The sequence below is a fragment of the Cyrtonyx montezumae genome, unplaced genomic scaffold, assembly GCF_038088225.1.
Source record: "Cyrtonyx montezumae isolate F1298 unplaced genomic scaffold, pur_monq_1.0 scaffold_7, whole genome shotgun sequence".
In the NCBI taxonomy this organism is placed as follows: domain Eukaryota; kingdom Metazoa; phylum Chordata; class Aves; order Galliformes; family Odontophoridae; genus Cyrtonyx; species Cyrtonyx montezumae.
Window position 1 is genome coordinate 12,738,688 of NW_027072078.1, and position 13,314 is coordinate 12,752,001.

General features: G+C 46.7%; 1 protein-coding gene across 1 annotated transcript in view; it reads right to left on the reverse strand.

Moving 5' to 3' along the window:
* The window catches only part of WIPF1 (WAS/WASL interacting protein family member 1), a 45,590-nt gene extending 36,987 nt beyond the window's left edge, over positions 1–8,603 (reverse strand). The window contains exon 1 of the mRNA XM_065751418.1: positions 8,542–8,603. The gene's annotated coding sequence lies outside the window, so the exon portion shown is untranslated. The remainder of the gene's footprint in view (positions 1–8,541) is intronic.
* Positions 8,604–13,314: the final 4,711 nt, after the last annotated feature.

The following is a 13,314-nucleotide window of genomic DNA, read 5'->3' on the forward strand; positions in this document are numbered from 1 at the left end:
AATTTTACTGGATAGCGCTGAAGTGTAATGCATCAAACATGTACGCAGACAGTAGTTCCTCCCCCAAAAAAGTCACACACCACAGCGATAGCCCAAGCCCTTAGAAGAAAGACGTTGAGAGTGCTGGAGCTTTGCTGCAGGAAGAAAGAGGTTCTGCTTTCAGAATGGTGATTTCCAAAAATAAGCAGCTGCCTCTGCCCAAGAGAGCAATGCTGTACACATGCATAAGAAACAGCAGCCCTGTGGAACCCAGGGAAGAGGTGCCCTGACACTACCCAGGGTGATCTTGTTCCAGCACTGCCATCCTGCATCATCACATCATACTGGGGGCACAATGGGACCAAGGAGTGCCACTGCCTGCCATTTTGCAAGTTCACTGGTGGGGTTTTTTGGCCTCTCCTCACTTCCTAGGGCACAGAGTAATGTTTAGCTATGAGATGGCAGTGGGACACTTCCTTATCTCTAGATAAAAGGAGGAAGGTAAAAATACACTACGTTTGTTCTTTTTTACTTTCTCTTCTTGCAGGATTTTTCCATTGTGTTTTTATCTCCTACTATGCATAGCTGACAGTGGAAGGCCTTGGGAGCTGTTAAACACCATGGGTATACAGCATCACAACCACAAGTTCTTTAATGCCTAATCAGTCCCCCTGATTAGCAAACAGACAGTGCGCAAGCACACTTGCAAGAGGAATAAAAGCTCCTAGTCTAAGCAAAGAGCAGTGTTTACCACTTTTATTGTAAACAACTGTAAACTCCATTATTGCTCCTAAGAGGAAACTTTCCTGGCAAACTTTTGAAGTAACAAAAACCAGAAGACAACAGTGACAGTCCTTTCCCCTAGAAGCACAAAGTCCCTCAGTGTTTTCATTTAAGTACTGTGATGATGACATCCAACTGGCTTTTACCCTGCAATTCACTTGCATTATCAGGGATGTTCTGCTAAACAACTGGCACATTTTAGAAGAATAAAGGAGGAACTCATCCAGTTTGTCAGTCATGGAATATCCCATTTTCTAGTTCCCTGTGGCAGCCAATGTCTTCCTCCAACTCCAATCAGCATGCATGAACTATGTACAAGTGGAAAAGAGAGAGCTACGTTAAGTCCTGGAGATATCAAGCCTGTAAAGATCTGCTAGGAAGAGAAAAAACAAAAGACGAAGAATTAAATACCCATTTAACTGCCCACTTAAAAAGTCAAGGAAAAGTAAGTATGCAGTGACTTTCCAGAGTAAGATTCTTCACTCTGAAGAATGTTTACAGAATTAAAATTTTAAATTCAAAATTCCACATTGTTTCAATAATCTATTCAGTGTACTTTTAAAGCAACCTTGGAACTGAAAAATACTCTAAAACACATAATTAGAACGAAGGCAGAACTTGTATCTGAAAATCCAGTAGAAAAGTCCATAGGAGAATTATTTCTTTGTAGTTTGCTACATTCCAGTAGGAAATAAAGCTTTGGGACTGTCTCCATTTCAGAGCTTCTGGCTCCAACATGACACCACAGCTGCTCTCAAGAAAAGCTGTATGTTTCAGTAGTATCTTACTCTCAGTTTCAAGGCATTATCAGTCTGGCATGGTTTTGAAAGTGTAACCTGCAGACAGAGCACATGATATTCTGGTAGATGCTGCCTCAGTGGACTCAGATAAATTATATTCTCTAACACTGACATACTTGTATATATTCCTTCCCAGGACATTGCTGTCGTTTGAATTTCATTTCACCCTACTGGAATAGAAAATGTATTTTATGGAACATTAAGAAAATGCATTCCTATCTTAGAAGTCTTGAATCTAAGGCAAGATGTATGGCTTTAAAAAAAACCCAAAAAAACAAACAAGCATGTAACTGAATGGAGATGCAGATTAAAAGGTCAACACATTGAATTACATAAACTCACTATGTGCACAACCAAGGGCTTTGCTTACTTGCAACATACACAGAACACCCTTTTTGGTTTATATTTGAAACTTCCTTTAAAAAGAGCTTCAAGTAACTTCAAATGTGCAAGTAAGGAAGAAAATTCTCTATTTTTGTTTTTCCCTGCATACAAATACAAAACAAACAAACATTTGGAAATACCCTGGGCCTCTGGTTTTGACCAGAGGAGGCTCTCAGAGAGCAGCAAAGTGCTTTGTAAAAGCCATCTGCCCCAGTATGTAACATCTGTGATGAGAACAGGTTTGGTAGGAGCTGACAAAGCTCAGCTTGTATCCAGCATACTTGATGTTCTGCAGAGTCTATGCAGGGACTGCAGAAGATGTGGGACATCCCAGAAGAAAACAGAGATGCTCCACTGCAAAAATCCAAAGCTGGGACAAGGTAGAAGTTAGAGAGAGCCTGGTAAGGGCCCAGGAGATGAGATGAACAGAAAGCCACAGGCCATGCAAACTGAAGGCAGATGCTAGGCTTTAGAAATGCCACAACTAAGGCTCTTCTTGTGCAAGGCGAATCATGACCTGATGAGAGTAGTGACTAAAGCAACTGCTGTAGGAGGATTGTCCTCAAGCCCTGCAGTGCTGCCACAGTACCTCCTGGCACCCACCTATCCTCAGGCTGCTGGGGGGTACCTGAGGGCTACACTGTGTGCACACTGTATCTCAGAGGCTGCCAGACAGTGAGCTCATGAGGCCCCATCCATTGTTCTGGCAGCAGAAGTGGGGAGAGATTACTGATTGAGGGCATTGAATCTCAGACTCCGCTGATCACACTGCTGCTTTAAAGAAAACTGATAAATCAAAGAAGAGAATGGAAGCTCAAGCAAACTCCTCTTTAGGTTTCTTGTGCCAGGGCATAGATCTGAGCCACTAACAGAGACGATAGTCTGCAGGGACACCCTATTTCCTGGAACTCATTTTACCATTTCAGTTCCAGAGAAATACGTTAAGGATCATGCATTTCACAGATTCAACAACACTGTATTCATCATTTTACAGATTCTTGCCTACAGAGGTCTTTCAACCAGCACATGAGAGAATAAGACAAGAGTAATCTGAAAACAAAATCAAAGCCTGGATCACAGAGCTCATTACGCAGTCTATGACTTAATACCTAGAACTACAGGGGATTAAGTCTTCCGTATTCCCTCACGGTTCTGTGGGAAGGAACTCATACTGCTAACCAAATCCCACAGTGTGCTGACAGCATCACAAACCCGGAGGCAGAACCCAGCTCTGCCAGCTTCAGGCTGCCTGCATCAACACACTGTCCTTCACAGAGACAGTACCATGGCCAGGAAACCTCACATTTTCAGCTGTGCACGCTCTGATTTAAAGAAACCTTCTCTAACGTTGAGGACAGTTTGCTGTATGCAGCCATATCAGAGAGCAGGACTAACCAGCAACATGCCTCAAAGCCCTCACACCTGCCCTGCTACTACTGCCTATCTCTGGGCCCAGACAATCTGGCTTTGTGCAGCCATAGCTCAGCTGTCAGGGATCAGCCCGACACAGCCCTCCTCACATCCTGCCAACAACACACGTGGCTGCTGCCACAACACAACAGCACATTATTCTATCTCATTTCTATGACATAAAGGATTCCCCAACCTCCCATGCCTGCTGATGCTCTCTTGAATAGTTTGATACACATGTGAAGCAACTTACAAAACCTATCTGTTGTTGCTGTGAAAGAGCATTAGACAGATCTGCAGTACAATGCGAGGCTCTGCTGACTGCTAGCTATGCTTATGTAACTCAATAGCTTCACAGCTGCTAATAATTAGCAGATGACCTGCATGAGTGCTAGACAAATACAGGGAGATGGAAAAGGAGAACCCTTCTTCATCTCTGCAAAAATGAGCTGGCAAAATGGGAATAGAGATTTTTAACAGATCTCCTATGACTTATTTTTCTTCTCCCAACAGAATTCAAACCCAGTATAATGAATTCAGCATAACTTATAACTGATGATCTGAATGGCGCCTTGTTCGTAACATTTGGAATGCAGATGCAGTTAAGACACTGCTTAATGCCTTCTATCATACTCTCTAAAGTGCTGAACTGTTTTCTCAGCTTCCACATTAGGAAAACAAAACCAACAACCTTTCTTGAAGTGATTTATTTTGTTAAACAGAGAATCAAACTTGAATTCAGTGTACAGCTTCCTCTGCTCTCATCCTCTCTTAAAAATAAGAGATTGTTATGCAGCAAACTGGGAATAACATCATTTTCTAAAAATTTCCTTTGCAGCTCGTCTTCATTTCAGAAATTCTTTTCCAGATTTGATGTTTTCAGTGTTGCCTGAGAAAACGTAATCAACTGTTAGCACAAATTCCTCTAAGTGAATCTGTATAAAGATGTATATTATTACATACACACACATATATATGTATATATATATTTTTGGAGGCTGTTATTCTGTTTCTGAGTGATCTGAAAGCAGTTGAGTAAGCAGAAGTTTTTCTGTTTAAAAATAACATCTTTTAGCTGCAATGGCACCAGCCCACTAGTCAGGAGATTTACGATCCTTTCCCAGCACTATTACTGACCTGCTGCTATGTGACTTCAGGCAAAGCCATTTCCCCACACTGTGCTTCTCTACTCGCTCTGCTTTTAAAAACCTTTATTCACACTTGAAGACCATTTTCAGCTGTTCTGAGACCACGTACTACCATATATTCTGGGGGACAGCAGTCTGCTCCACTCTGCCAGTTCCTCACAGCAACAGATCTCAGCATTCAAGCACAGCATTCATCAAAAACATTCAGGAGGAAGAGGGAATCACCCCCACTTCCTGACATTATCACAAGAGAACATGAACAAGCTATCTTGGGTTTGCTGAAGCTTCTATGTGCGTTTATGTTAGCCTCTATATTACTTCCCATTAAAGAGCTCCCTTTGATTTCTGTAGCAGAAAAGATGCTACAGTTTGGAGGAGGTCCCTCTGGGAACGCATGCGTGGAAGCCAAGAGTGCTTGCTCACCCAAACCCAGCCCTAGGAAGAGGGAAGTGGCAGGAGCTACACATGCTGGGACAGAGTGGAGACCAGGGGTGCCACAAAAGCAGCTTAGATGTTGGGAACTTAGCTTCTGTAACAGCAGCAGTTTAAGAAGGTACAAAATGAAACATTAACTCCAAAGCATGCTTTTGTATAATTGGATCCAAACATAGAGGACTCCTAAAGGTGTTACAGCAGAGTTTAGAGTTACAAAACAGATTCTCAAAGTGCTCCTTGTGCTTCCTGTCCATCTCCTTCCAGGAACAAGGAAGCTTTCTATTCTGAATGCCTTTGATCTCAGATTTCGATGGAACTGCTCCCTTGCTGCTCGTGTCCCAGCTTACAGGCACTGCACCACAGTGACCTGTACTGGAGGGGACCCCAGCACAGCCTGCCCTGCAAGGCCTGCAGGGCTGAGCAACAGCAAGTCAGAGCCCTCATCTCCAGGGTTAATGCCACTGGAAAAAAATGCCATCTTTTCCCCACTCAGGCTTCACCCACAACACAGCAGCAGCTGTCTACTACTTGCAAGGGGTCATGGTAGACATTAACTGTTAATTTCCTAGATAAACTGCACATGGAGCTGATACTACACAAAAGCACATCACCACCACACTGATCAATGCCAGCATCCAAAGTATTTTAAACAAATCCTGATAAAATAATTTAATTAAAAAAACAACTTAATAATCCCTATTAGGAGGTGCAAGCCAGCCAACAGTTCTGCAGTCATTGTTCAGCAACAGACAGATTTCCATGTACACCTGTGAGGCCAGCAGATAACTGGCATGCAGGCAGTTACATATTCAGTGGCACCCAGAGCAAACGGCTCTCTTGAAGATTTGTGGCCACCTCCAACATCCTCACCTTTCACCCCATATAAAGAATGCTGCCTTTACTCTCCCCACCTCAAACACAGCTGGAGCCAGGGGTTCTGACCAGGGAGACATCCCATACTTTATGGTGGTGGACGCTACTGGCCAAGTGTCAAGAGTGCACCACATGAAGAAAAAGCATTTGCATTAAAACAAAGAATAAGAGGAGTCTGTAGAAAGAACACAAGCATTTCATTAGATTTGAACTTTTACAAGGATTTACATTGTTGTGAAATGGCCACAATTAAGACATCCATGTTGGCAAGAGCATAAACTGTAAAGAAATCCCATCCCATCCCCCACCCTGGCGACTGTTTCCTTATTTCTCATCATTCCTAAGCACTAAGTCAATTATCCAGATACAGATTCAGTGTAGTAAGAGCACAGAACATGCCTAATGGCTATGCAGAGATATTTAAAGTATATACATACTTACATACACATACATCCCAAGAACAATATGCGTGCCGTGAAAGGACACCTATAAAGTTCTGCCCTCATGCCACATTTATCAGACCACTACAACATGCCCTCTTTTCCTCCTCCTCCTCCAAAAAAAAAAAAAATAGTCTGGTGTTTATATGAATGAAGCAGAAAGCAAATGGCTGTTAAAACCTATTGCACTGTCAGTAATGGAGAGCAATACTGAAAAGCATTTCCTTCACAAAGCTATCAGCATAGGTCCTGTCAAACAGCAGCCTTCACTGAGAAGGCTAGAGGCCACCTGGTGTGAAGGCTGTAGGTAAGAAGTCATTCCTTTCACTCCTCTAAAGAAGCACTTCCATTTCTGCCTCTGCTGCATGAGACAAAACATTAATATCCTGATGTAATGTTGTAATAACTCTGAGTTTGTAAAAATAAATAAAAATAAATAAAAACAACACCTACAGCACTCCTGTAGCAACACAGCCCCACAGCATATTGTTTCTTGTTGCCACCCAGAAAGCAACGTGATGCTGTAAGAAGTGCAGTTTCAGTAGAGACTGAAGGCAGCAGCATCAGCCAGAGAGAAATGAGTGTTGTCATAGCAAGAGGCAGCCCAGGCTGCGAGAGCCACTCCTCCTCCCCTCTCTTTTCTGTACAGCATTACCCTGGACTGCTGAACTCATCAGCACACCCCACAGATAACTGTAGCACAGGACAAGGGCAGGTAAGCAGCAGGAGGAGATAAGGGAGGGCAGGGACAGCAGTCTCTCAGCTCTGCCATGAGCTGTGTTCAGTCACACTGATACCAGCCAGGATCCAGTGTGCCCCTCACCATTCCGTGGGGTCTGGCTTCAGGAACATTTGCCTCCCTGGGAGAGGCTGCAGTCTGACAGAACAGGCTAAGGGCAGTGTCCTGCTGGAGGTCAGAGGGTGCTGAGGAGCTCAGGACACACACAGTGCCAGAGAAGCTAAAAGCCGTGTTTCTGGTGGAGCAGTAACAGGGACTTAAGAGACACAACCTCTCATTCTTAGGCTTGCTGCTGCCAGCCTTGCTAAACAGGCCTCAAACAATCTGCATAAATCTAAGTGCATTCTCTCCACTCAACACCTTCTCATGCTGTCCCTGTCCCTCCCTCCCCTCACGTGCTCCGCAGCACAGCAGGCAGAAGTGCTCTGCAGCAGCTGCATTTCCTCCTCACGTGCTCCAGGCCCCACTCTGGCAGAGGGGAGCACACAGCAGAGGGTCCTCTGAGCTCTGCCAGGACCAACACCACCACCCACTGTTTTTCACAATGCATGAGATGGGGACAGCTTTCCTCCATGGCTTTGCTATTGGCACAGCCATCTTTCATGCCCTTCTGTAAGCCACAGCAGCTCAGCTAGTTGCTCAAGGGTGGTGACCTCCAAGACTTGCCCGTTGTCAGAAATGGAAGTGGAAGAGGGCAGTGCACAGGGTGTGAGGGGGGGGCAGAGCACACTGCCCACCCTCCAGAGGGTAGAAGTAGCTAAGAGCAGCTACTGATAACAGCCATTTCTTTGAGGATGCACCATAATAATAACAAAAACAATTTGAAGCCAACCCACTGCATTCTCCCGGATAAAATCATTATACTCAGCACCAGAGATGTGTTCTGTGCCATTCTTCATTGGCGAGGCCCGGAGACGGCACGTGGTAGCAGCGAGAAGCACTCGCAGAGGAGCGACAACCCTGCCCAACAGGAGGGGTTTTCCTAAAGAGTCGGAAACCACAGGGCAGCAGGGGCACGCAACCAGGAGGAAAGCTAACCTAACACCTTCGGACTGCTTACACGAGGCCCCCAGCCCTGCTCAGAGGGCAGGACGTCAGGCACCGCTCCCATCGCCGCCCCGAACTCGCAGCCGCGGTGTCACCCCGCTGGGTGCCGCAGCTCGGGGCCACGTGCCGGGAGCCGTCCCCGGCCGTCCCATCGCGGGACCGCCAACCCGCCGCCCCAACGGGACCGGGCAGAGTCACGGCCCCGCAGGGACCGGGGCGCCCCTGGAGGCCAGGCCTCGTCCCACGCCATCCTCCAACCCGAGGAGCACAGGAAAGCCAGAGAAAAGCGGGGAGGGTTGCAGGAGCAGCTTCAGAAGGCAGAGCGCGTCCCAGCCCGAGACAGAGCAGTCTGGAAGAAAACAGAGAGACAGAGAGGAAGAGAGCAGGCACGAAGCGAGCCTCAGCTCCCGGCTCGCCGTGCCGCGTTTACCCCGGGGCACCGAGCGGGGGCCGCCGCCGCCGGAGAGCCCCTGCCCGACCGCTCCGCTCCCCGCGCCCCTTACCGCGCTCCGTCGGGCCAGGCGGCGGCTGCCGGCGGCGCTCCAGCCGCGGCGCGGCCAGGGCACGTTGGGCCGGGCGCTATTTATAGCGGCAGGAAGCTCCGCGCTGCGGCTCTGGGGCGCCGCTTCCCGCCGCCCTGCGCGCTGCACATGGCCCCGGCTGCGGGCAGCGGGCGGGCCGGGCCGGGCCGGGCCGGGCCGGGGCCGGGTGCGTGAGGACGGGAGAGGGGCTGCGGGACGCGTGGCGCCGCGGGCTGCACAGAGCCCGGGGCCGAGCGCTGGTCCCAGCTGCCCCGTCACCTCCCCCGGTGCCTGCCGCCCTGATGGCAGCCGGCGGGGGCTGGGGAGCGGCCGTGGCGCGGCGGGGATGCAGGCAGGGGAGTGCAGGCGTCGTTAAACAGTGGGAATAGCGGTACGTGCTGCATCCCTATTAAGACCTGCAGTACGCAGAGGTGTGGGAAGGTCAATTACCTCTCTCCACATGATGCCCCCAAAGGGATCTGTGCTTCTTATCTCAATTAACTCACACAGAAATGGTTTTGCCAGGCAAACAATTGAGGCTGCTTCCCGTTCCTTCTAAGTGTGACTGAACTGTCTAAAAAGAAAACTTCTGTTAATGTCTTTGGGTGCAGTGCTGAACTCTTGAATGGAAAAATGCCCGAAGCATAAGTGATGGAGCAGCTCAGGGATAGCGGTGTGGTCTGCAGGGCAGCAGGCCTGTAGCTGGCTGCCTGTTGGAGCCAATACTCATCCTGTGTTCCTTTCACGTCTTGGAGGCATTTGGATGGTTTTTGTGCATGACTACTGTCTAAAACATGAACATTACAGACAGGTGTCCTGAAAAACTGGAGTTTGTTCTGTTCCTCTGTTGCAATATGTCCCAGCAAGGTCAAAGCCTAAGCAATATGTGTGCTGAGCCAACCTCTTACAATTTGCTTTTTTGTTTTTGACCAAGAGATTACTAGGTGCAAAGACAGCATTAAGGTGAGATGTGCTCACCAAATCACTGCTGATTTGTGTTTGGTGTAAGGCTTCAAATCTTGCCAGCCTTTTATGTAGGTCATGTCTTTGTTTTTGTGTCACCTCATGCTTGGGGGACTACAAGATAGAAAAGCAGGTACTATGGTTTTATCTTTTTCCTCTACCCTCTTCTGCCCTAGGTGCATGACCTAGATTAGTTTGCAAGCAAAAATTAAGGAGCTTACAAATGGGAAAGCTGCAGGTACTCTATGCTTACTGCCTTTATGGACATACAGACCTAAAGCTCTCTAAAGGGGCACACAAATCCACATGGGGCTCCTTAACACTGCATGCTGCATTTGGGTCATTGGTTACTTGAAAACAATTCTGAAGTCACATACCGGCGAACAGCTTCCTTTTGACTAGGTAGAGAAATATCGCTGATGTGTTTATTCCAAGCTTTATATGGCATACAGAAGAAGAGCTCACCCAGATGTGCTTGTTTGCTGGAAGCCAGCTATGCAGGAGATCTGCACAGGGGTGAGGGACCTAGTAACAGCCCTTGCAAGGACAGCATCCTCCCCGTTTGCAGAGCTCACCAAGTGATCTGTCATCACTGTGCTGTCATAACCAACAAGCTCCTCTGTAGTCTTGATCGCTGGTCAGCCTGGCATGAATTGGTATGATTGCCTATGGCTGGGACTTGATTTCCAGAAAGGGAGAAATTGCTTCAGAGTTCTGTTACAAGCCCGGGTCTATGTCTCATTCATGAGAGAAGCCTGGGAGACTTGCTCCAATTTCACAAGGACAAAACACATAACTGCCATTTTTCAGGAAGGGAAAGAAACAAAGTGGGGTAGAATTTACTGCTCAGGAGCCTAAAGGTTGTGCTAGACTTTGTCCAGCCCTAGTTAGCATACAAGAACACAAAGTATTGTGGCTGAATCCACATGCATCAACCTTTTAAAAGTAGTTGCTGTCACAAGCATGTCTGATGTGCCAAACTGCTGGTGACTTTAAAGGTGACATCTCACATGCCACCATACAAGAAAGCAAACTTTCCAGGAGCGTAGGATATGTCCTTCACCCAACAGCAGCACAGTATTCTGCAGGCCTGTGTTACACTCTCACCCTGCTGTCCTCTGCCCCTGTGGTTTGCTTCAGCTGTGGAAACAGGAACTGCTGAGTCAGCGTGCTGGTGAAACTCACACTGCTCTCATGGGGAGAGGGCTGCAGCAAGGGGGCTGGCAGCAGCTCACGATCTGCAGGAAAACAAGTACTTACATTCTCTTACAGTGGCCTGAAAAAATAATTTCTTAAAAACTCTCAGACTGCAAGGAGGTAGCAGAACCCAAAATTTAAATGTGAAGGGAATGATCAGATGTGGCAAACGTGTGCTTATGATCAAGCAGTTAGAGTTTGGTGTATGTCATTTTTCTGTTTGCTCTGTTAACAACTCAGTTATATTTTTGAGAAGCCAAGATGCAGCTGGCTGAACAGACAGAACAAGGCCATCACATTTGGCTCATCTGTCTGGTGCCGATAGAGAGCAGCAGCCTGTTCTGATTAGACTCACGCAGAGGTGAAATTGCTCCCTTGGAACCAGTACAAGGTAATGGACTTTTAAAAATTCAAGTAACCCCCTCAGAAGAGTCAAGCCTCCTGAGCTGTGCAAGTACAAAAGGGGAAAGAAATCTGGGATGACTGCATCTCAAAGGGCAAATTGTCCACGGTACAGTAGAGAGTAGCTGAAGGTCAGCTAAAGAGACACAGAGGGGAAAGTTAATTGCCAAATTGTTAAAAAATTGGAAAGAGAATCAGAGTTAAGAAGATGGAGACGTTCCAGAGAGCCATTCTATTAAGGATATAAATAGGGTGTTATCCACAAGATCAAAGTGAACAAAACCACCTCTAGCAGCAAGAAGCTGGCAACTAAAAGAGGGAGAATTGCTGGGAACACTGTCATGCTGTTGACACCTCACCCCTCATGCCAGCCTTCAACTAAACTGGGGCTGCTCAGTGCAGTGCCACAGTGCTTGGATGGCATTTCATCTTGCGCTTACTAGAGACATGTCACAGTCAGCGAAGCTGCTGATCAGCAGAATTGCTAGTTGAAGCTCAGATCTGAAATTTGCCTGCTGGGCCATGGGGAAGCAGAGGAAGCACATGTGATTGCCCAGGTGGTGTGCAGGGCCCCCTCCCTGAAGCTCTGCTGAGACAAAAGTGGGAGAGCCCTCAGCTCAGTGCTACGGGCGCAGGAAGAGGCTACAGCACTGCAAATGAGAAGTTGTCAGGCAACATGTACTTACACATCAACTGCAAATTAGCTTTGACAGCGACTGAGACAGCCTGTCTTCAAGCTCCAAAGCTGCTATTCTAACAGATACATAGACATGCTGACAATTTAAAGGGACGGTGTCAGATAAGAAGACAGACCAGATATCGGTAAGCGTGCTCTGTTTCAGTGAATGGATACTAGTAACAGAGACTATTAGTGATACCTAAGAGAAAAGTTATCACAAAGGTAAGATAGAACAGAAGTGAAAGGTGACTTGCACAGCCTGAATATCCAAAGCCAAAAAAGAGGTGCGTCTAAGCTCCCCCCTGAGGCACCCTGTTGGTGTTTGGTGGACCAGCTGCACAGAGAGTCAGGAGACAGATTCTGCAGCCCAGGATGGGAAAGCATTTGCTATTCCCTCCCAGTGCCACACCTTTGAGACATACCTAGTTCATCAAGACTAAGATGGGAAGGCAGAAGAATTACTGTGCCTGTAAGATTGAACAATCTATCACAGATAAAAAGTTTTAAATAAGTAATTTCAGAGCTTTCTCTGAGGAAAGGAAAAGAAATGACTACAACATGGCAGCAAGCTGTGCACGGAGAGAGCCAGAGCTGGAGAAGTGAGCGAGCACACACACAGAGATGAAATTTGGAGAACGGTACCCAGAGGGGTGCCTTGAGGAAGCTGAACAAAGGAATGCAGCTGCTTACCAACAACTCTTGTTACTTGTTTGTTTTTAACTCCAAGATTCAAACACAGGTTTCCCTAAAAGGATTGTCCTGCCGCTTCAGGGCCAATCACTATCTTCCAGCATAAGCATCACGTGTGCCACTGCAGTGCAGCTCACCTCCTGACAAGCTGGTTAGCTGTATGGCTCCATCCAAGGGCTGGAAGCTTTGCTGAAGTTAAGCAGAGCTGCAGCAAGCACTCTATCTGTCAGCAGAGGTTTACCTCAGCATATATCTCCAGCCACTGTTTACAAGGTTAATGATCGTCCAGGGAGGCAAACGTTACCAGCATCAAAACCAAAAGAGCCAAGCACAGTGCTACAAGCCAGCACAGTGCTACAAGTGGTTGACCAATCTGAACAAAGTGTTTTGATGAGGACTGCAGCTCATCAAAACATTCCTAAACAGCCCTACTCACAAACAGAAGTATTACACAACTGCCTGATTTTCCCCATAGAGCATTTCAAACGCCTGTCCCCTGCAGACACAACACATTCTTGTAGAACACAAACATTATACACGTTATTTTATTAAACTCACAGCAAATTATTTGTACTGATATTAGCAAAGTAGTCCTACTGGTTTGGGCAAGCAGCTTGGAAGATAGGTAATTTGTATCATTTGCCTCACTTCTGCTAATCTGTTTTTAAGAATAATAGAACTACTCGTACTTTCACACTATACTACTGAAACAAACACAAGCTTGTTTCTTGGGTTGAATATTTACTAAACAAACAAACAAAACAAAACAAACAAACAAAAAACGTCACAGTACCAGGTTTTTGTACGAAAGCAGCTACTCACTT